This window comes from Rhinolophus hipposideros (genome assembly GCF_964194185.1).
Source record: "Rhinolophus hipposideros genome assembly, chromosome: 2".
Lineage (NCBI taxonomy): Eukaryota > Metazoa > Chordata > Mammalia > Chiroptera > Rhinolophidae > Rhinolophus > Rhinolophus hipposideros.
The window spans coordinates 105,397,486-105,419,916 of NC_138048.1; positions in this window are offsets into that span (position 1 = coordinate 105,397,486).

The following is a 22,431-nucleotide window of genomic DNA, read 5'->3' on the forward strand; positions in this document are numbered from 1 at the left end:
CTGTGTTTCTCAAATCTTAATAAAATGACAATGGAGGTTTTGGAAACCTCCATCCAAATAGAGGAAGACAGTCAGTGGCCTCTTATTACATCACAGACAATGGAATGTTCCAGCTGCAAGGGGCTTCAGCACTCACTGTGCACAAAGCCGCCACAAACCCTCCTTCATGCTCTTAATACCAATAAGAGCTCCTATGTAGTGAACACTGATCAGGCACGTGCCTCTCTGCTGAGAGTTATGAGTGCTTTGTCAATAAACCCTTCAAAACAGCCCTGAGAGGTCACAGGTACAGAAACGTCTGCTTAACACAAAAGACTATGTCTTCCCAAAGTAAGGCCTTTCCCACAGCCCCACGGCCAGGAAGATGAGAGCCTGGCACCGAGGAGCCCCTGTGCCGAACACTGCAGAGCTGTTGCTCACTAAGGCACTGTATGACTGGACACCTTTGTTGTACAGGTAGGGAAACTGAGGCTCAAAGAGGAGAGCAATTTGTACACATCACTCTGAAAGTCAGCTAACCTGAGACCAGCTCCTGTTCCCAGACCAAGAACCCTTGAGTACTTGGGCTTTCTCTAGAAGAAATTCTGCTCAAATCCACCCTTCCAGAGAATAGCCCACGGTGTGTTTCTGGGCAGCGCTGATGCGGACATCGGGTTCACCCCAGGCCCTCACTTCACATCAGGTGATTTATCCAACTGCCAGCTAATCTCACCTTTCCTGGACTCTCCCTTTCTTGGCCCACATACCGTCCAAGTGACACGCTCAGTGCTGTAAATGAGGGTGTCACGGCGTGTTCTCAGGTCTTACTGGAAGTGCAGCTGTTAAAAAACAAAGTAGTAAACAGCCAGCCCAGTCAGCAAACGTCAGCAGCCCCACTCCAGGGCTCTGACGTCAGCCAAGGCGGGGCCAAGGCCTCCTGCCAGAGCCCTTTCCAGCTGCCACCCTGCCATCGTGCTGGCCTCACCTGCCCCAGAGTGCAGGACGACACTGGCCAACGCCATCCAGCACTGACCTCTCCACTGCTAGCTTCTGGAACTTCTAGATTTCCTGGGGACAACGGATCCATGCTCAAAATTGGGACCCGGGACTTGTTCCCCCAGGCAAACACACTTGTGTGAGCTGAGAAAAGTGAACCAGTATATAGATACTAATCAGATAGTTGACACCTTAAATTAAAATTGCATGGATTGGCGGCTGGAGCATTTATTCTACGCCTCAGTGACCCAGGTCTGCTACCTACACAGGTCCCTTTTTGGGACTCCGTGTCGATTCTTGATGAATGAGAACAGATACCTCATAAAATCAGTTCAGCAAGAATTCATGGAGGGCTAAATCACCTATTGGAAAAGAGGAGCGTAAGTTCTTCATTAGAAACGTGAGGATGGGGTCTCAAATTGGCCTGTTTAAAATATTAATAAGAAAGAAAATTATGATCGTAAAGCATCAAGGCTCCTCCAGTGTTTGAATCAAGGTCGACAGGAGCTTTTTCCCCCTCTGTCTAGAAGACCCTTCTCCTCTGCAGAGGACAGTGTTGATGGGTAACCAGCCATATGTTGATGTAAAATGGGGGTAGTGGTAACTTCTTCTGAAGCCAACTGCTTATAAGATCAAGTAATCAAAACAGCTACTATTTATTTAGCCTTGACCCACTAAAACCTAATCTCAGAGGCACGGACTGTCTTATTCCTGCAGTATCTCTGGCCCAGAACAGTCCTTGGCAAGTATGTAGCAGTTCAACGTAAATGTTTTGGACAGATCTGTGCATACATGAATCCACATGTGCCAGACACTGTATTTCGCACTGTCCTTGTATTATTAACAGCCTTCTCCACCCCTAGGAAGCGGGCCTAATTCCCATTTTACAGATGTAGAAAGGGGGGTTTGGAGAGATGCGGACACTTGAACCTGGGCTCACAGAGCTTGGCTAGGAACCATGCGTGGTCAGTCGCCTCCTTATGCCATTAACTGCAACGCCAAACACCCTCCCCAGGTGCTTCCATCTCTATCTGGGTCTTTGGACAGGTCCATGGGTCCCCAAATCCCCCCTTGAATTGTTCAGGGGATCTCAGAACCCCTGAAACTCTGTAAAGTGGTGTGTCTGAGGGCCTCTATATGCGGAAGAGACAGCCCAGGAGCTTTAGATTCTCAGAGACCCAGCATTAAAAGAAATTAAAGAATCACTGTTCTAGCCCCTAAGGCAGTAACGAATAAGGAGAAGGGGGGAACGGTGACCAATTGCCCCTGTTTGCAGGGTTCTGTCCTGGTCTTAGCACTGCAAATCTCATTACCTGGTGACCCTGCCCGCTGGTAAGAGGTTGTGTGGAGCCTTCAGGAGAAGGGGTCCAAGTTCCTGGCTTTTCTCCTTTCTCAGCAGGAAAGAAAGGGTCAAGGAGAAGCAGGTGCAAAGCTTGGCCAGCAGGATGAGGAAGGGCTGGGGGCGGGCCGAGGCAGGAGGAATGTGGTGTTTATGGAGGCAAGGATGAGGAGGCCACACCCCCAGGGCCTAGGCACCTGCCTTCTTGCCTTCCCTTCAGCCGGCACTGTCTCTGGGGCTAGCTGAAGGAGGAGGCCCACGTGTTATGGGTTCCTGAGAAGTGAATGGTCAGAGACACCCCTCTCTCTCCACACCCCAATTTCTGATGTGTTTAGATGAGACGCCGGGTGGTGCGAGCTGTTGGCGGTTGGCCTTGTGTCGGCACTCTTCACATTTCAGGGAACAATTCTCCCCTTTCCAGATCCACTGCGCCATGCCTGGGGGGCGGGGGGTGAAGGGGTCCCCGGGCACCCAGAATCAGGCCTTCCTGAAGACCAGCGGTTCTAGGTGGGTAAGACTCAGGCCTGCAGTGAGCGGGAACGTCCCTGGACGCGTCCCAAAGTCAATATGCTGCCAGGACCAGAGCCCTGGGTGCTGTGCTGGTGGGAACTACAACGTTGAGCAAGACTCCTGGGACGTGCTGGGACCAGCGATCTCCAGGGCTGTTCACACACGACGACGGGGCTGGGGTCTGAATCACCCGGGCCTCAGCCACGGCCCCTCGGGGCCTGCGTCTGACCATTAGCTATCATCAGCATTGCAGCTCAGAGCTCGAGGCTGACAGTTCCCTCTTTGCTTGCTGCTATCGACAGCAGGCATCTCCCACCAGAGCCCAGCGGTCCGATTGCAGTGCTGATAGCAGTGCCCCCCTCCTCACTCCCTCCCCACCCCCTCCCGTCCCACCGTCAGCACAGAAGCCCACAGGCTTTAGGATCACGTGGTATGCACAAAGGATTCTTCTCACGCCTGTATTTTGTTCCTCACGTTCAGGGTCCTTACCCACAAAGCATTTTGCAACGTGTGATGCTGGTCTCCAAGCGGCTGAGCTCCAGCTCTGCCCAGTGCCTCCGCCATAAGGATTGGGCAGCCCTGGGCTCTACGGGACAGTCAGGAATCCTAGGTGACGCCTGCATGTGCAGCTTTCCCAGAAGCAGCCCTCTCTCCTTATTAAAGCAGCAATGGGTGTCACTCAGGCCCCCTGCGCCTTGCATTTCATTTGCATGGAGCTGGAACACATGAGAAGGAGTGTGATAATCAAACAAGAGTGTCACCTAACCTAAGTCGTCTGTAGCTTTGATACTTAATGACTTATGTGTCAGCAGACACTCCCTTTTGAACGTTGGCTTTACAGAGCCGGATCCAAGCCGTGGGATCCCCGAATCCATCCGGGTCAGTAAGAAGTGACCACTGACCCTGAGAACACCACAGGCCATCTGTGAGTGTAGTATGAGCACGACCATTCACCTCCCTGGCTGCAGCTTTGCAGGTGGAAGGAAGCCCAGGACGCGTTTGATGGAGAAACGGCCACCTGCACTAAATCAGATAGTTTTTAGACCCGGGACCAAGAAGCAGCCATAGGGCTCCCCTCCATCCTCCCAAAGTTCTGGTGTGCAAAAGGCAACCTAACGATGGCCTGGCCAATCCCACGCCGAGCCCAGCCCTGTGCCTGATGGGTCATCAAGGGCACTGGGCCAGTGTTTCGGGAAAAACCCAGCTTTCAAAGTTGACTTCCAATTACAGTGAATCAGTGTATCTGATTCCACTGTGGGCTTGCGTGGACTTTGAGATTGTTGATTGCCTCATGTGAATCCACGATTGCCTCAGCAGGTAATTTACCTCTGGGAGTTTCAGGTACTAAGGAGAACAATACAGATGCATACGAAGTCTAAACTCACAGTCTAGAAGCAGGTTGGTCTTTGGCTGGCAGCACCCAAGGAAAAGCTGACTCCAAGACAGAAGACTCCCATGAGTCTGTGCCTCCCACCAGGTCCACACGGCAGAAGTCCACTCCTTTTGTCATGGGATGTGTCTTCATGTTTACGAACAGCTCCGTCTGTCTTCCTTCCAGAGACCAAAATTCTGGGCTCTTCGGGCTTCCTAATATATCAAGGTCCTGGAACCCTGCACTGCCCTGTCCATCCTCCTCCAGTATTTCTCTACACGGTGGCCTCCCTCTCAGAACACGGCATCCATATAAGGGGCGGTCTCACCACATGTCACCTCCCTTGTTTCAGCCACTGTACTCCTGTTAATATAATCTAAAAATACAAAGACTATATTGGCAGCTCAACCCAATGGTGGCTCACGATGAGATTTGTTTAGAGTCAACCAAAACCCTTTTCTAAATGGGTACTGCCTGGCCTCCTCTCCCCCAGCCAGTAGCTGTTCTGTTGGGTTTTGGAGCTAACTGCCAGACTACATTAATGTCCTTGTTATATTTCTTCGTTTTCATGTGGTCTGTCATTTCTTCCCTGCCATCCACAGTAATTTTCTGTCATTGGGAAACGTGGTACAAATGCCTCCTGTAGACTGACCAGATTATTACTTAAAAAGCAGCTTCAGTTATGGATACACCAACCCCATTAGCCCACAGTTTGATTTTCTCTACCTTTCAAAAGGGTAATATGAGGTTGCTTTTCATTGCTTTGCTAAAGAGAACCAGAGGAGCTGTTAGAGACCATGTGGTTTAAACTCTTCATTTTACAGATGAAGAAACTGAGGCCAGGGGCAGGGAAAGGTGCTGAGAGACCCCGCGGTTGCCCAATCTATGGCAGAACCAGGCGCTCTGATTCAGATACTCCAGCCCAAGTATCCTTCAGTTATTTGCTCACCACGTCTACTGGAAGATTCTGACAGTGGACAAGAGAACCCCTTCACTGGGGAGGGGAGGAAGGCTGCGGCTGGGGTGGGGGGGTTGGTCCATAAAGCAAGGACACTTAAAAGCCACTGCAGTCCACCGGCTGATAAATACACATGTGTTCTGGCCGTACCATGGGGTGTTGTTACCCAGCCACGAAAAGGAATGAACTACCAACACGTGCTACAACATAGGGAATCTTGACAATATCATGGGAAGTGAAAGAAGCCAGTCACAAAAGACCATATATTGTATGATTTCATTCAAGTGAAATGCCCAGAGAGAGAGAGAGAGACAGTAGTTGTGGTTTTCAGGGACTGGGGAGGTGTAGGGGAAACGGGGGGGTGGGGGGGCTGCTAACAAGTACAGGGTTTCTTTTGGGGGGAATGAAAATATTCTGGAATTAGATAGCGGTGATGGTTCGATTTTGTGAGCATACTCAAAACCACTGGATTGCACACCTTATAAATGGTTTAAATGGTGAGCTTTATGGCATGTGAATTATATCTTAATGTTTAAAAAAGAAGCCACAGGGGGCCTGCCAATGGTAGAGAGTGAGGAAATAAGAGTGTCAGGGGAGAAATCTGACCTCTGCTCCCACCACCCAAGCTTTCCAGAGGGAGGGACACCAGGGCAGGGCGGGGCCTTCTCCGGTAGATTTCACCCAGAAAGGGCCTTTCAGAGCATGGGGGCTCCCCTATGCCCTCTGCACCAAGGGAGTGGGGTCCTCCATTCAGCCTGCAACAGCAGCTCTGTGCTCGTGTGGAGGGCAAGAGGCTGTAGTAATCTGTGTCTGCTGCCCTGGGTCCCCAGTCCACAAGGCAGTCCAGCCTCCCACACCAAGGCCAAGGCTGAAGAATTCCGGTACAGCAACTGCAGATGCTTCCGGGAGTGATAGCCGCCACCAGGCCCCTCTCAGACCGCTGGGCGGGGGAGCCCTGCGGTGGTCAGCATCCATGAGCCCAGCCTTTCGGGGGCGGGAGGGGTATTCTGATGAAGGTCCGCAGGAATTAGGACAAAGAAGAAGAGAAGCAGCAATTTGGGATGTTTTAAAAAAAAAAAAAAAAAACTAAACTGAAAACCCCTGTCAGTTGGAAGCCAATGCCTTTCATGTCAGCTTGACTGATTCCGCGGGGGCGGCGCAGCCCTTGGCAGCCTGCCTGGCGCGTAGGTGGTGTTCTCAGAACAAAAGTTCAGGGCCGCCCCACAGCCAAGTCACCTCCAGCGACAACTCAGGCCCTGCCCCTGCCAATGGTTTATTTTCTCCCCCAGGACGTAGGCAGGCATTGTATTGTAGCCCCAGGTTCGTACTGAGGCCCCGGAGGGCACACGCCATGCATACCACACAGCACACACACACCACACACACACACACCGCCACCACACACACATACACACACACATACACACCACACAGCCCACACTCCACACACACAGATACAGATACACATACAATACACCACACACACCACCACCACCATACACCACACACATCACACACACAGATACAGACACACATATACCACGCACCACACGCACACACACACAGATACACACACCACACACAGACCCCACAGATCACCACTATCACCACATAGATATACATACACCACACACACACACACACACACACACACCACACAGATACACATACGCCACACACCATACACAAAGCATACACACATACCACCACACACTACACATATATACACGCACACATACATACATACCACACACACACCACCACCACACACTACACACACAACCACACAGATATACATGTACTACACACACATGCACATGCCACCATACACACACAAACACACACCACACACCACCACACACACACACACCACACACCACCACACAGACCACATCACACAAACCAGATACATGTACCACGTACACCACACAAAGCGCACATTATACACACAGTACACCACACCACCGCACCATACACCACACCACATAAAGCACACACACAGCATGCACACCACACGTACCCAGACGCACCCCACATCACACAAACTACACACTCTCCACCACCCCGGTTTGTCCCTGTGAATGAGAGGAATTATTGAATTTATCTGAGCCGATTAGGTTTCCACAAAAAAGAAGGAAGGGAAAACATGGAGGCCCACACTCTACCAGAAAGACCAGAACACAAGGTCTTATCGTTATCAGCGTAACGAGAAGCAGCTTTGATGGAGCACCTGGTATCTTCAAAGAACTTCACAAACATTAACTAATTAAGCCACCCCCACCTGCTGAGGTGGTGGCAAATCCAAGATGGGACAACAACCCTGACTCTCAGCTCCAGGTGGACGTTTCTTGGGAAAGGAGGTCAAATTAGGTCAGAAGGCAGGACCCAGCTCTCCAGGTGCTAAAAGGTTAAAGAAGGAGGAAAAGAGGGTGGCAAGTGACATGAGGTCACCTCCAGGTGACATCCCACACTTACATGGTCATCATCTGCTGGCCTCTTGCCTGTCACCTACGAGAGCCAAGCTGAATGGGCCTGGACGCAGCAGGCAGTTGTGAGGGCAGGTAGGCCTGAACTTCCAGTGTCCGCAGGCCCAGGCTGCAGCCGCCTCTGCTCCTTCTCCCTGTACTGGCAAAGCTGCGTCTAGAGGGGCCCATGGAATTAGTTCATTCATTTCTCATTTAAAGGAGTGATTCGTTATTTCTACAGTAACAGACCTCACTCCCAGGCAAGAGCTTTCCAGAGTGTCACACTGATGACTCTTTTTATATCTGAGCAAAAGTCCACACAGTATATGAAGTCACCAGTGGAAAAGTGGGATTCTGCTAGAGGAGGCTGGAAAAGAGGGATTTTCTCTCATGTGAAAGAGCTTCGAAGACCTGGCTTCCCAAGGTTTTGTTTGTTTCAGCAAGGTGGATCCTGGGCAGGATCTCTCCCCCATTCAAATCTCTACTTGGAAGCAGACACACTTCCTCTCTCAAAAGCAGTTATTTACAGCACAACTTCAGAAGGCCTGGTCCCTGGAACTGGAATGACATGCTAAGTTCATTGTGTCACCACAGAAAAGAACATCACTTGGTGGAGGCATCTCTCTCTGATCCCCTCACCCCCTAGATCCGTACATCTGGAAAGAAGTTTAAAAGAGGAATTGTCCAACTCAAAGCCAAGGGCAGCACAAACTAGATTGGCCTCTTCACACATGGCCTGGGGTAACTGCTTGTCTTAGTTCTCCATGATTTTTTCAGCACATAATATGAAGCATAAAGAAATACACTCACCTTTTTTTTTTTTAAGGCAGTACAGAGAAGATAAAGAAATCAAGCCAAAAAGAAACACAGCGACAGAAGCAGTTAGGCACAGCCCAGGGAACAATTTCAGAAGAGAGCACGAGAATTCCCAGAACTTCGTTCTGAGCCCTTCACTGGAAATCTTGTCCATTATCTTTTTTTTTTTAACTGAAGAATTGTAAACTAAAACCATTTTCTAAATGCGGCTGTGGACATTTTCAAGACTAGGCATGAACTCAGGACAGATGTGTCATTCAAGGACACAGTTTAATCAGGAGAAGTGTATTTAGGTCAAAGTGATTTGAAAAGCTAGGTTGTGTGGACTCAGATGGACCCTCGAGTGGCACCGTGCGTATTGACACAATCAGGTAACTTTCATGTTCTTGTTAGAAGGTGTGCGTTCCTAATCAACGGCAGTTTGTTATAGGAGCAAGAGTTCAAGTTCTCCCTCTACCATTCGCTCGCTGAATGACCTCAGGCTGATTAACCCTTCTGGACTTGGTCCCCACCTCTCCCATAGGCTGTTGTAAACGTTAAATGAGATGTTGCTTGCAAAACTCTAGCACAAAGCAGGTACCTTTGCCACTAGGTTTTTCCCCCCATAATCAATTTTAAGCACCTTAGAAAACTCAAATCATGGCAAACCAATTCTAAAGTTTATACGAAGAGGCAGAAGACTCAGAATAGCCAACACAACATTGGAGAAGAACAAAGTTGGAAGGCTGACATTATGTGACTTCAAGACTTACTGTAAAGCTACAGTAACCACAACAGAGTGGTATTGCTGAAAGAATAGACAAATAGATCAATGGAACAGAATAGAAAACCCAGAAATCAACCTACATAATATAATCGACTCATCTTTGACAAAGCAACAAAAGCAATATAATGGAACAAAGATGGTCTTTTCAACAGATGGTCCTGGAACAACTCGACATCCACATGCAAAAAAGGGAAAGGAAGAAAAGAAAAAAAAGAATCTAGACACAGATCTTCCACCCTTCACAAAAATTAACTCAAGATAGATTTAGATATAAAATGCAAAACTGTGAAATTCTTAGATGATAACATTGGAGAAAACCTAGACGACCTTGAGTATGGCAATAACTTTTTTAGATACAACACTAATGGTATGCTTCATGAACAAATAATTGGTAGGCTAGACTTCATTAAAATTGAAAACTTCTGTTATGTCAAGAGATAATGTCAAGAAAATGAGAAGACAAGCCACAGACTGGGAGAAAATATTTACAAAAGAAATATCTGATAAAGGGCTGTTACCTAAAATATACAAAGAACTCAAAAAACTCAATAAGAAAACAAACAACCTGATTTTTTAAATGGTCCAAAGACTTTAACAGACACGTTACCAAAAAAACCATACAGATGGCAAATAAGCATATGTGTATGAAAAGATGTTCCACATCATACGTCATTAGGGAAACAAAATTAAAACAACAGTGAGACACCAACACACACCTCTTAGGATGGCCAAAATCCAGAGCTCTGACACCACCAAATGCTGGTGAGGATGTGGAGCAACAGGAACTCCCAGTCATTGCTGCTGGGCATGCACAATGGTGCCGCTGCTTGGGAAGACAGTTAGGCGGTTTCTTACAAAACTTTATATATTCTTGCCATATGATCCAGCAATCACACTCCTTCTTATTTACCCAAAGGAACTGAAAACCAAATCCACACAAAAACCTGCACACAGATGTCGATAGCAGCTTTATTCATAGCTGCCAAAACTTGGAAGCAACCAAGATGTCCCTCAGAAGGTGATGGATAAAGAAACTGTGGTCCATCCAGACGATGGAATATTATTCATCGCTAAAAAGAGGTGAGCTATTAAGCCATGCAAAGACATAGAGGAGCCTTAATTATATATTACTAAGTGAAAGAAACCAATCTGAAACACTTCGTGCTATGTGATTCCAATTATATGACATTCTGGAAAAGGCAAAACCTGGAGACAGAAAAACAATCAGTGGTTGCCATGGGTTTCAGGGGAAGGATGGATAGGCAGATCAGAGGATGTTTAGGGCAGTGAAAACACTCTGTGTGGGGCCGGCCCGGTGGCTAAGGCGGTTAGAGCTCCGTGCTCCTAACTCCGAAGGCTGCCGGTTCGATTCCCACCTGGGCCTATGGGCTCTCAACCACAATGTTGCCAGTTCAATTCCTCGAGTCCCGCCAGGGATGGTGGTCTGCACCCCCTGCAACTAAGATTGAACACAGCACCTTGAGCTGAGCTGCCACTGAGCTCCCGGAGGCTCAGTTGGTTGGAGCACATCCTCTCAACCACAAGGTTGCCGGTTTGACTCCTGCAGCAGGATGGTGGGCTGCGCCCTCTGCAACTATCAATGGCAACTGGACCTGGAGCGGAGTTGCGCCCTCCACAACCAAGACTGAAAGGACAACAACTTGAAGCTGAACGGCACCCTCCACAACTAAGACTGAAAGGACAACAACCTGATTTGGAAAAAATTCCTGGAAGTACACACTGTTCCCCAATAAAGTCCTGTTCCCCTCCCCCAATAAAATCTTTAAAAAATAAACAAAAAAATAAACAAAAAAAAATCACCACTCTGTGTGAACTGTAGTGGTGGATACATGTCATACATCTGACCCAAACCCACAGAATGTACAACATCAAGACCGGACTCTCACGGAAACTGTGGGCTCTGGGTGATGACGACGCCTCACTGTCGGTTCATCAGTTGTAACAGGTGCCTCACCTGGTGGGGACGCTGATGGTGGGGGAGGCTGTGCGTGCGTGGGGGTGGGGAGGGGTGTATGGGAAACCTCTGTGCCCTCGGCTCAGTTTTGCTGTGAACCTAAAACAGCTCTAAAAACGTAAAGTTTCAGGGGAAAAAATCAAATGATGGTTTGGTTATTTTATTTACTGAAGCTAATCAAAGAGATGTCTGTGAGGTTATTGAAATTTGTATTTTTTCTAGATCTTTTTGCTAGGAATAAAAATTGATGAAAGAAAAGGGGGGTGATGAGGGAGGGTGGAAAGGAGAGCAAGAAAAGGGAGAAGGAGGTGGGAAGTAATGGAGATAAAAGAGCCTATGTTAACCAAACATGACTCCTTAAAATAGAACTAACCCTATCTCATTCTCACCTGTTCTTTTGTAAATCAGAAAGGAACAAAGGCTTTCCCTGCTTTCTGCTTCCTTGACGCAGGTGCTCGCAGGCGCTCCCCTCTGCACAGGCCCTGGCCTGTTGCACTCATTTATGAAGAACTTTTTCTTGAAACAGTAGACTGAAAAAATACCATTGGAATTAGAAATACGTAAAAGCATCTGAAAAGGAAAAAAAAAACAATAAAAAAGAAAGGCATATACAGAGTAAGAGCCAACTCAGCAAATATTGATGGAATGAATGAATTCTAGCTCCTAGTGACACCTTTGAGCAGAATACATTATACTTTTCTGAAGGGTTGGCTGTAAAACCCCATTTTAACTTTCTGTGTTAGTGTTGTCGTTGCACAGACTAGAATAACCATTTGTTGTCACCTGTTTTACAGGATTGAGAGTGTGTTTTTCAGACCAGGTCCATCACGGATATCTGCTAAAAAGGTATAATTCAGGCCTTTCCAAATGCCCAAAGCTGGGAATTCTGAAGAGAATTAACTTCTTTGGGAGAGAGAAGGAGAAATGCCTGGCTTCTAGAGAGGGGAGCAAGTGAGAACTGACGTGGGTTCCAAAGCCACGTTGATACTTAAGGTAGAGGAGAGCATGGAAGGAGGTTTCAAGATGGGAGAGGTGGGGGCGCCAGGGCACTAATTCCTTTATCTTTCAAAGGGAAGGCCTATGAGACACTGTTGAAGAGGCAACTAATCTATTATTTGAACTGACATAGTCAACCATTGAAAAACCAAAATAGCAGTGTTGTAGTTATACTGACAAGAATGAAGAAGAGATGAGCGTCTTCCTTTCTTGTGGCAGAAAGTCTACAGATAAGCCAAAGTTGGGCATGTTTTCAAGTGGTGTGCATATGTGACTTAGCAGCCTGGCAGGGGTCACCATATGGACTGAAAACAGAAGTAGTTAAACGTCCCATTTAAAACGGTATTTGCGTGGAGCTAGACTGAGATGGAGGGGGGAGGGCTGGACACTCTTGCTTTCCATGATAAAACCCTTGTGTACTGTTTGCCTCCCCACCCCCCTCCGCCCAGCCATGTCTTACTCACAAAAGAACGCTATGATTCCTGTTTGAAGAGCTCTTAGGCCTACTCTTGCAGGTTAGTCATCCTTTCGGGTTGATAGGCCCATGACGATACATCTCAGAAAGCTCCCGTGGGAGGCCCCGAACGAGGCTACACCTCGTCCGCCACCATGGAGCGTGGTGACAGCAATGAGCACATGAATAAATAATGAAAGAAGAATCTGCCTGACAACACCTATTACTCATGTAAAACGTCAACGCTGGCCATTTGACGAGCACAAGAATATGCCCACCTTGCCCAGGGCCACCAACCCAACCAGGTCAAAAGGCAAACTGGGTGTCTGAGGGTTACACAGTCACTCCCCCTCCTCTTGCACCCCTTCCAATTTTTTTAATCTATGCTAATTTTGTTAAATAAATTAAAATATTGAGAGAAACATACACAAATCACTTCCAAAAATGTCCTTGGTTGCTGCTGTCACCCAGCCCTCCCCAAGGTGGCCCAATGACCATGTCACTTTAGACCACCCAGCAGTCTGCACCAAAGACAGACTCCTCAAACTGTAGAACCATCCAGCAAATCTAAGTCCTTTCAAGACTGAAAGCAATGTTTTCAATAGCAAAGCCTGAGACAAACAAAAACCCAAACCGGATTCTGGATGTTCACCAAGCTCAAAGAGGCTTCGTCAAAGCAAATCCAAGCTATTCCCTAGTAGTCAGCTCATTATGTTTCATCATCAATTGTACTTATCACATCCTTAGTCTGTAAGTCCCTTGAAGGAAAAAGGTACAGAAAGAATGCTTTTGTGTTTTGGAGATGGATTTCAAAGCAGGGTTTGAGGTCACCTGCAGAAACGTTCCAGGCAGAAATTATAAGCAAAAAACCAAATGTATTTGTTTGATTTCATAAAATTGGGCAGAACCACTAGATGCAGGCTTGCCACGGAAATTAAAGCATGGTCCAGGTGCCTGTGCGCATATCACATTGTTTTCCTTTGGAGTCAAGCGAGCTGGTGACGATGCAGGTCAGGGCCTGCTTTGACTCCCCTGCAGGTGCCACTACACGGTGGTACCTGGGTTGAGACCAGAGGAGGCCTGTCAAGTTTACCTGCTACTAGAAATAAATGCTCACGTTGTTGTCGACAGCCCTGCAAAGGGGAATCCCTTGACTTCTCTGGGTTTCACTTTCCTTGGCCAGTCCTTCATTATGGTGTAGAGATTTGGGGTCTTTGGGTGGCATTTACCTCAATCGAGGTAAACATCCATGTGGTGAAGCTGATAAATGCAGGGTCGGTGAGTGCCCATCAGATCCACAGGGCCAAGCCCTATATCCTCTCTGGGGAGAGCAAGTGAGAAGACCTAGTACGGGTGTATGATGAGGAGAATCATAGTAAACAGGTGCTATTATTATCAGGGAAGCCTGCAGTGAGCCAGGTTGCTTTGCTGGCACCCCAAAGCCAACCATGGCATGGTGTCTGATTCAAAGAATAAACAACCCAGCAGGCAAAGAATAAAACAAAATTAAATAAAGGCTCTCACAAAAGCCAAAGAAAGATTCCATCACAACACACAGTAAAACTTCCTACCTGTTTCTCCATCTTCTGTCTGGGTCTCGCATTTGAGTCTTTTGAGATTCTCACTCTCTCTTGTGCCCAGACAAACTCTGTCCTCCCTCTCCCCCAGGACACGCTCATTGCTTTCCTTCTGCCTTGTGTGTGCAAGGTTTGAGCAGTTCTCAAACCTTTCTATTGAAGATCCCACCAAGGGCCAGCCCGGTGGCTCAGGTGGTTGGAGGGCCGTGCTCCTAATGCTGAGGTCACCAGTTCGATTCCCACATGGGCCAGTAAGCTGCACCCTCTACAGCTAAGATTGTGAACAATAGTTCTCCCTGGAGCTGGGCTGCCGTGAGCAGCCGGACATCGGTGTGAGCTGCAGTGGGCTGCCACGGGCTGCTGAGTACTGCCGTGGGCCACCACGTGCTGCCATGAGTGGCCAGTGGCCAGTGTGAGCAGCCAGCTTGAGTGGCCAGCAGCCAGCATGAGCTGCTGTGTGCTGCCGTGGGCTACCATGAGCAGCCAGTGGCCAGAATGAGTGGCTGGCAGCCAAGCGTGGGCTGCCGTGGGCTACCATATGCTGCCATGAGTGGCCAGTGGCCGATGGCCAGTGTGAGTGGCCTGCAGACGGTGAGAGCTGCCGTGAGCTGCTGTGAGCAGCTGACCGATAACTGGCGACCCACTGCTTCAGCCGGGGGAGCACAAGGCTCATAATACCAGCCTGGGCCAGGGAGCTGTGTCCTACACAACTAGACAGAAACAACGGCTTGGACCACGGTGGAGGGAAGCAAAAGAAAGGGGGTGGGGAAGAAAATCCCACCGTTTTCTTCCTTTCCTTTACCCCATACCGAAAGATGAAATCCGAGCTGGCATTACAGAATGAGGGATCCTGGGTGGGGGCTGGGAAAGCGTGTTTAGGGGTACTGGTGCATTTATATGTGCTCCCAGAAACACTACTGATACTGTATTGATTATCTACTATGTGCTGGACATGCTCTTAAATTCTTGAATTTAACAGATGTCTAAACTGGGGTTTTCTTAAGTGTGTTCTGAGGACACTGTCCCAGGGAGACGTTCCTTGATAAGAGCGGGTGATGATTACACGCATTTGGAAAATGTGGCCTCCCTTATTTGTCTCCTGGAGACTCCCAATGCACATTACATTTCTGATAATTTATACAGTAAAATGTGCGTGTTTATCATTGGTTAACCCAGTATGTCCCTAACTTATTTGATCATTAAATTTACTTGCCACAGATCTAGAAAGTGGAAGTCACCCAAGAACCCTGTTCTGTTGTTTGCAGGTCGCAGAGAACCTGGTGGGTATCTACTCTGATTTACCGGGGTGTCCGTGGTGTTATCGACATGGGCTTGATTATTCTTGATAGAGAGGTTTTGTTCGTCAGGCAAAGGGGATGAGTAAAGATGAGCCAATAGGACAATTCAGAGATGGCTTAAAAACAAGAGATACTCCTCGTACCCAGTAGTCCTGGTGGGAGGAGTCCCTGAGAATGCCTTGTGGAAGGTAAATGGAGCGAGTTTCTTAGAGACCAGCCATCAGAACCAGCAGCTAACACTGGCTCACACGTGGCATACGTGATGTAATTTGGCAACAACATGGTGAAGCCCTCCATTTAAGCTTGGCCTAGACTTTGGCTGATAACTAGGAAAAGAAAAATCAGTAAATCAACTAAGTGCTACTGGATGGGATTTACTTTCCAAAATGGTTTTATGACTTTTCAGAAGCCCCCCCAGATCTTTTTGTTTCCTTTCTTATACTCCCCTTCTCCACCCCACCCCCACACCCTCCCTCACCATCATGGCTTCTTCATGGCTCCTTCAAAACATGACCCACAAGCCCCAGCAAAGGAGCAGCAAGCCTGACCTGCCTGAGGACAGGAGTCCCCTCCAGCCCAGAGCCAGCCCCTGACTTCTGGCATCAGGGCTGCTATTTTGAAGGGCTGCTTTGAGATCTGTGGCTCTAGGCATTGTGTTATTTTACTGTTTGCTTTTTTGGAACTTCTTAAAACAAACCTCAAAGAAGAGAAAACTCCTGTCTGAAACTAATTCCTTTTAGAATCCAAGAAATGACTCACAGAGTCTGTTTTGGCATTTATGCTCCCTGTTGAGTTAATATGATTAGACTCATAAATTCTATTTTTGAAATGTAGACTTTGTACCCTGAATATTCTTCCAGAACAAAAATAACTGGGGGGAAAAATGACACCGGTGTTTTCATATTTGGTATTATCTAAATACATGCTATTTGCTCTCTTACTCTTGTCTTTCATCGTCTGTTTTTCTATCAGATTAATGAGATTGGGCAAATTCTTCAGTAAAGTTGCGTAATACTCTTGAGAATGAATCTTGTCCATATATAAGATAATAATATGACAAGTTCTGTTGTCACCAAATGTCCATCGACAGATGAATGGATAAGCTAAATGTGGTTTATACACTCAATGGAATATTATCTAGCATTCAAAAAGGAGTGAACTTCTGACACCTGCTACAACGTGGATGAACCTGGAGGACAGTCCGCTGAGTGAAACAAGCCAGACACAGAAGGACAAATACTGTACGACTCCTCTTATGTGAGGTCCCTAGAGCAGTCAGATTTGTAGAGACAGGGAGTAGAACGGTGGGTGCCAGAGACTTGAGTATGGGAAAATGAGAAAGTTCTGGAGACGGACGTGATCGTCACTGCACAACAATGTGATGTCACCAAACTGTACTGGTTACACGGGCAGTTTCATGTTGTGTGTGTTTTACCACACACACACACACACACACACACACACACACACACACACACAGTTCTCCCTGGGAGCAGATGTGGGGCAATGCCGAGGCTCGAGGCTTCCCCTGCTTGTTTTTGATCTTACCAACTCTATTCCATATGGTCAGACCTAAATCCTGCTTCATCCAGGACCGGCCTGTTCCAACTGAGCTGGGTGCTTTTCTTATAGCATCTGATGGACGGTCTTAGCAGGGGGCAGGTGCAGCCTTCCTTCCTGGGGAAAACCTCCCAACTGTAGACATTTGATGGCTCCCGAGATTTGTTTTAAGTCACCGTAGTCGTTACATAAGTTAACACGCAAACCCTTTGTTCTTGTGTAATAAACAGCCAGCCACAGTGTGTTCAAAGACACATGGCCCTCCGTTTGGTCATAAAATTAACCCTAATCTAAAGACGCCTCTGCTTCATTTTCAACCGTGCGGCAAGCCTGTTTTTAAGCATTTTGTTTGTTAGGTCACTTTTGATAACTCCCATCAAGTAATGTCGTGCATAATAAAGATTTCGTGTGTGCCTGTTAGAACAACAAACTGCCCGAACCACAAGCCTCAAAAGAAGTATCCTGCTGTTTGAGGTTAAAATAAAAAGTAAAGATCTTATTCTGGCCACAAGAAGAAAGGTGTTTTGAGAACTTCATTTTTGAAAGAGTCTCTGACATGACTAAAGATGTAATAAACATCCATATCCTACGTATTTTTTTCCTGGTTTTATTTTTTTTAATTTGTTTTAAATTTATTGGGGTGACGTTGGTTAATAAAATTATATAGGTTACAAGTGTACACTTCTGTAATCTATCATCTACATATTGCATTGTGTGTTCACCACCCAGAGTCAGTTCTCCTTCCATCACCATATATTTGACCCCCTTTACCCACTTCGACCACTCCCCTCCCCCCTTGGTAACCACTAAACTGTTGTCTGTGTCCATGGTGTCTACGAGTTTTTGTTTGTTTGTTGCTTTCAGTTTTATGTCCCACATATGAGTAAGAATAACACAAAAAAAGAAAACTACAGACCAATATCTCTGATGAATACAGATGCAAAAAATCCTAAATAAAATACTAGCAAATTGAATACAATACATTAAAAGATTATACATCACAATCAAGCGGGTTCATTCCAGGGGCTCAAAGACGATTCAACAGACGCAAATCGATCCATGTGATACACCACAGAAACACAATAAAGGATGAAAGTCATATGGCCATCTCAATAGGTGCATATCCTGTGTAATTCTCATGCTTTCCTTTTAAGGCATGTCACCCATTTCAGAATCACACGGTAAAAGGTATGTATGGCCGAGGGAGTGACCAGTCATGACATTCCAAAAATAATCCTTGTAAACACATTATAACCATTTTAACTAGATTTGTCCTGAGGATCTTATTCCTTGTACTGAAACAGCTGCCTTTCTCTCTTTACGATGCACCTGGATGGATTTGGAAAAGTAAGGATTGTGGAAGACCACTTGGATCAAACAGAGACTAAATTGTCCAATGAACTTGACAAGTCAAAAGTCTGCCATGTATTTTTCATATACAGGCCATTCTCAACCCTTTTTTTCAGCATTCCAAAGAGCATCATGGGAGGGGTGAAGATGGTCTCCACATGACCTCTAAGGGCAGTGTCTGTTCTCCCCCAGAGCCCGGAACCACCTAGGATGCCAGTGGAGGAATCGTCTGATTCAACAGCAAGGCCAGCTTCCTGTCACCAGACACACTGCTGACAGAGGCGCGTAACTTCCCTGGTGTCCCCTCCACTCACCTTAAACACTTAAGACATAATCCACACACCACTTACAGTTCACTGTATTCTTAACAAAGGAGGCAAAGCCAGACCACCCTTCCAACTGTTCTGTTTTCCGCCACGGTTTTGTTAGACTAGACCTTCTCAACTGGGGTTGAGTTTTCCGCCAGGGGACACTGCAGTGTCTGGAGATATTTGGGTGGGCACAGAAGGGGCGGGGTGCAACTGGCATCTACTGAGTAGGGGTAGGGATGCTGCCAATGTTATTCAGTGCACAGGACGGTCCCCAACTACAGACAATTACCCCACACAAAATGCCAATAGACAGATAAGAAGGAAGAGTGCCCAAGGGCGATTACAAGGAAGGATTCTGTTCAAGAAAAAAATGACCCCTAAGACAGCTGGCGCAGCTCCTTTCAAAATGGAATGCCTCCCTCCTTTGTTACACATTGGAAAGCAAGTGAGTTTCTATTTGACTTGATGGGGTCGGTTTGCCGTCTGTTTGGCCAGCTTTCTGGAAGAGGCCCAATACGTCACTGGACAGCTAAGTGTGGCTTGCTGTATGTCAGAAGGAGAAGTCCCCAAGTGGCCAGAGTCATCCACATGACAGATTTCCCAGAAGCTGAACACACCAAGCCGCGTCTTTCCCGCGGGGAGTGACTGGACGCAAGGCTTAAAGCTGTAGGCACTTCCTGGCATGGTGGGTTTTCACTTTGGGACTTTTTCCCCCTTTTATACATGGCCATATGAGCACCCAAATTCAAAGCAGGGGATTGTCAAAATAGTTTTAAATCAATATGTCAGCAATGTCATCACACAATACAGTTGCTGTGGGCTGAATTGTGCCCACCTCAAATTCATATGCTGAACCCTGAACTCCCGTACCTCAGAATGTGATTTATTTGGAGATAGGGTCTTCAAGGAGCTAATTAAGATAAAATCAGGGCATCAGGGAGGGCCGTAACCTCATCTGACTGGTGTTCTTCTAAGAAGAGGAGATCAGGACACAGGCACATACAGAGGGACAGCCATGTGACAACAAGGAGAGAGGACAGCCGTCTACAAGCCCAGGATAGAGGCCTCAGGAGAAATCACACCTTGACCTTGGTCTTCCAGTCTCTAGAACTGTGAGAAAAGACATTTCTGTAGTTTAAGCAGCCCAGCCTGTGGGACTTTGTTACTGCAGCCCTACCAACTAATACAACAGTCTGAGAGCTTCTCTCCCATGTGACCGGCCACCCAGAGTCACCACCTCATTTAGGGACACACTCTGAGGAGCAGTCTTGTCTCTGATCACTGTCAGGGATGGGGGCCTCATTACTTCACAAGGAAATTGTTTAGAAGGATGTATCAGTTGCTTCTTGCTGCTGTAACAAATGGCCACAAACTTTTGAGTTAAAAAACAACAGCAATTTATTATCTAACAGTTCTAGAGGCCAGCAGTCAAAAGTCAGTTTCACTGGGTCGTGCTCTGTCCCAGGGCTGCAGGGAAAATCTGATTTCGAGCCTTTTCAAGCCTCTAGAACTGCACTCCTTGTGTTCCTTGGGCTGTGGTCTCTTCCTCCATCTTCTCAGCCATCAGTGGAGCACTTGCTCCTGTCATCATGTCACCTTCTTCTCTCTGCCCATGTCAAATCTCCCTCTGTCTACCTTTTATAACACTTGTGGCGGCATTTCGAGCCCACGTGGCTGATCCAGGATGATGTCCCATCCCAAAATTCTAAACGTAATCACATTTACCAAGTCCCTTTTCATAGAATGTAACATCCCTGGTAACTTCTTCCAGAGACTGGGACATCTTGCGGAGGGGCGGGGGTCATTATTCAGCCTTCCACGGGCCTAAGGCAGAGTTCTATGCCAGGCCATTTTACTGGTCACCTGCCAGCCTGGAGGCCATGCCCCGTCAGGGATGGCCACAGTGGTTACTTTACCCAATACAACCAACTTGGCAATGTGTGGATTAGAAGGAGCTCCAAGGGAGGTTTGGGTGTTGCAGACCCTCTGTGGGGCCATGCTTGCAAGACCTGCCCAGAATATGTTCCCAGGGATATTTACATTTTTGAAGATAGCTTTGGATTAAAGAAGCAAAGGTCAAATGACAAGGGCAGTGTTAGGGACAGATGAGCCTTTCACTTTGAGCCAACAGTCACCCACTCTATGGAAAGAAAGAAACAAGCAGTGTTTAGGCAGACGGAGACTTGAAATACTCTAGAAGGGGCCCCGAGACCCAACATCCCCAAGACCAGATCTCATTCTCCCCTCTGAGGTTGCGCAATATATTGCTTATGGGAAGTGAGGTCACCCACTTCTCTGTCATTTTAGCCAAAGCATAGCAGGGTGCAATTTACAAAGTGTTAGCGGTGGTTTGGCTCCACTCATTTTCTTCCCCCAACCCAGCAGGTTATTTTTTTCTTCCCCTAAAAGCATGCTTTTAAAGACCTGGCCCCCAAACAGTTACAGGGAACTTGAATACTAACAAACACATCATTAAACATATACGACTTCCTTCCAGTACATTCTGTCCAGATGCAGAGGACAGTTAAGGCATTTATTTTCAGACCACCCTCATTATTGTTCCCACCCCTCATTTTATTAAATTGCCTTCAAGCAAAAAAAAAAAAAAAAGTCATAAAGATCTAAGTTGCTGCTTCCCCTTTTTCTTTTTCCAATTAAATGAATCTAAATGGGCGATAGCTGGTTCCAGAAAACAACCAAAGACATTTCCTCATTTTCTCTATTTTTCAAGTCCCGAGAAGTCATCACTTCTTAAGGGTCTGAGAATCAATCCAGTTGATGGCTTCCACGCGAAGCCCCCTTCCTAGGAGCGACAAACACTTCCCGACAAACCTCCCAGCTGGCCAGGCCCCTGTTACAGAGCCAAGTGGCTAAAAGCCATGCCGTCCTTCATACCATTGCTGTGTCAGTGTGATGCGCTAATTCGTGTCCCCCAAAAAGATGTATTGAACCCCTAACGCTGTGCCTGTGAAATGTGACCTTATTGGGAAATGGGGTCTTTGCAGAGGTCATCCAGTTAAGATGAGGTCAGATGGAATCAGGGTGAGCCCCAGTCCAACGACCGGTGACCTTATAAGAAGAGGGAAATGTGGACAAGGACACACAGAGAGGGGGTACAGGGAGAGCACCCTGTGATAGGAGTGACACTCTGGAAACCCAAGCAAACCACGGATTGTTGGCAACCACCAGATACCAGGCAAAGGCCAGGAAAGGGGTCTTCCTCTGAGCCCCCAAGAAAGGAGCAGCCCTGCCCACACCTTGAGCTCCGACTGCTGTCCTCCATCCTAGGAGGCAATATATTTCTGTTGTTTTAAGCCTCCTGGTCCTTGGTGCTTTGTTACAGCAGCTCTGGCAAACAAATACACTGACTTAGGCTAAAATGTCCCTTTCGGTCACTCTAATGCAAAAGCTGCTGTCTGGCTCTGTTCTTAATATATCTCTTCTGCTTCTCATGTCTGCTTGGTGGTTTCCTAAACCTGACTTAGGCTGCACATCTGAGGAAGGACCACCACTGCCCTCATGGGCTCTTACTAGCTTCCAAGGGGAAAAATGGGATGTCTCCTCCCCAGCCAAGTTCTCTTAAAGTAGGATGGAGCCAAACAAAAGCACAGCAGTACAGAAGTCATTGTCTACGAGGGCTGGTGGAGGGAGGGAAGAGGATCATCTCCTGCTATGTAGTACCCGCCCAGCTCCCTGCCGGGAGCACTCC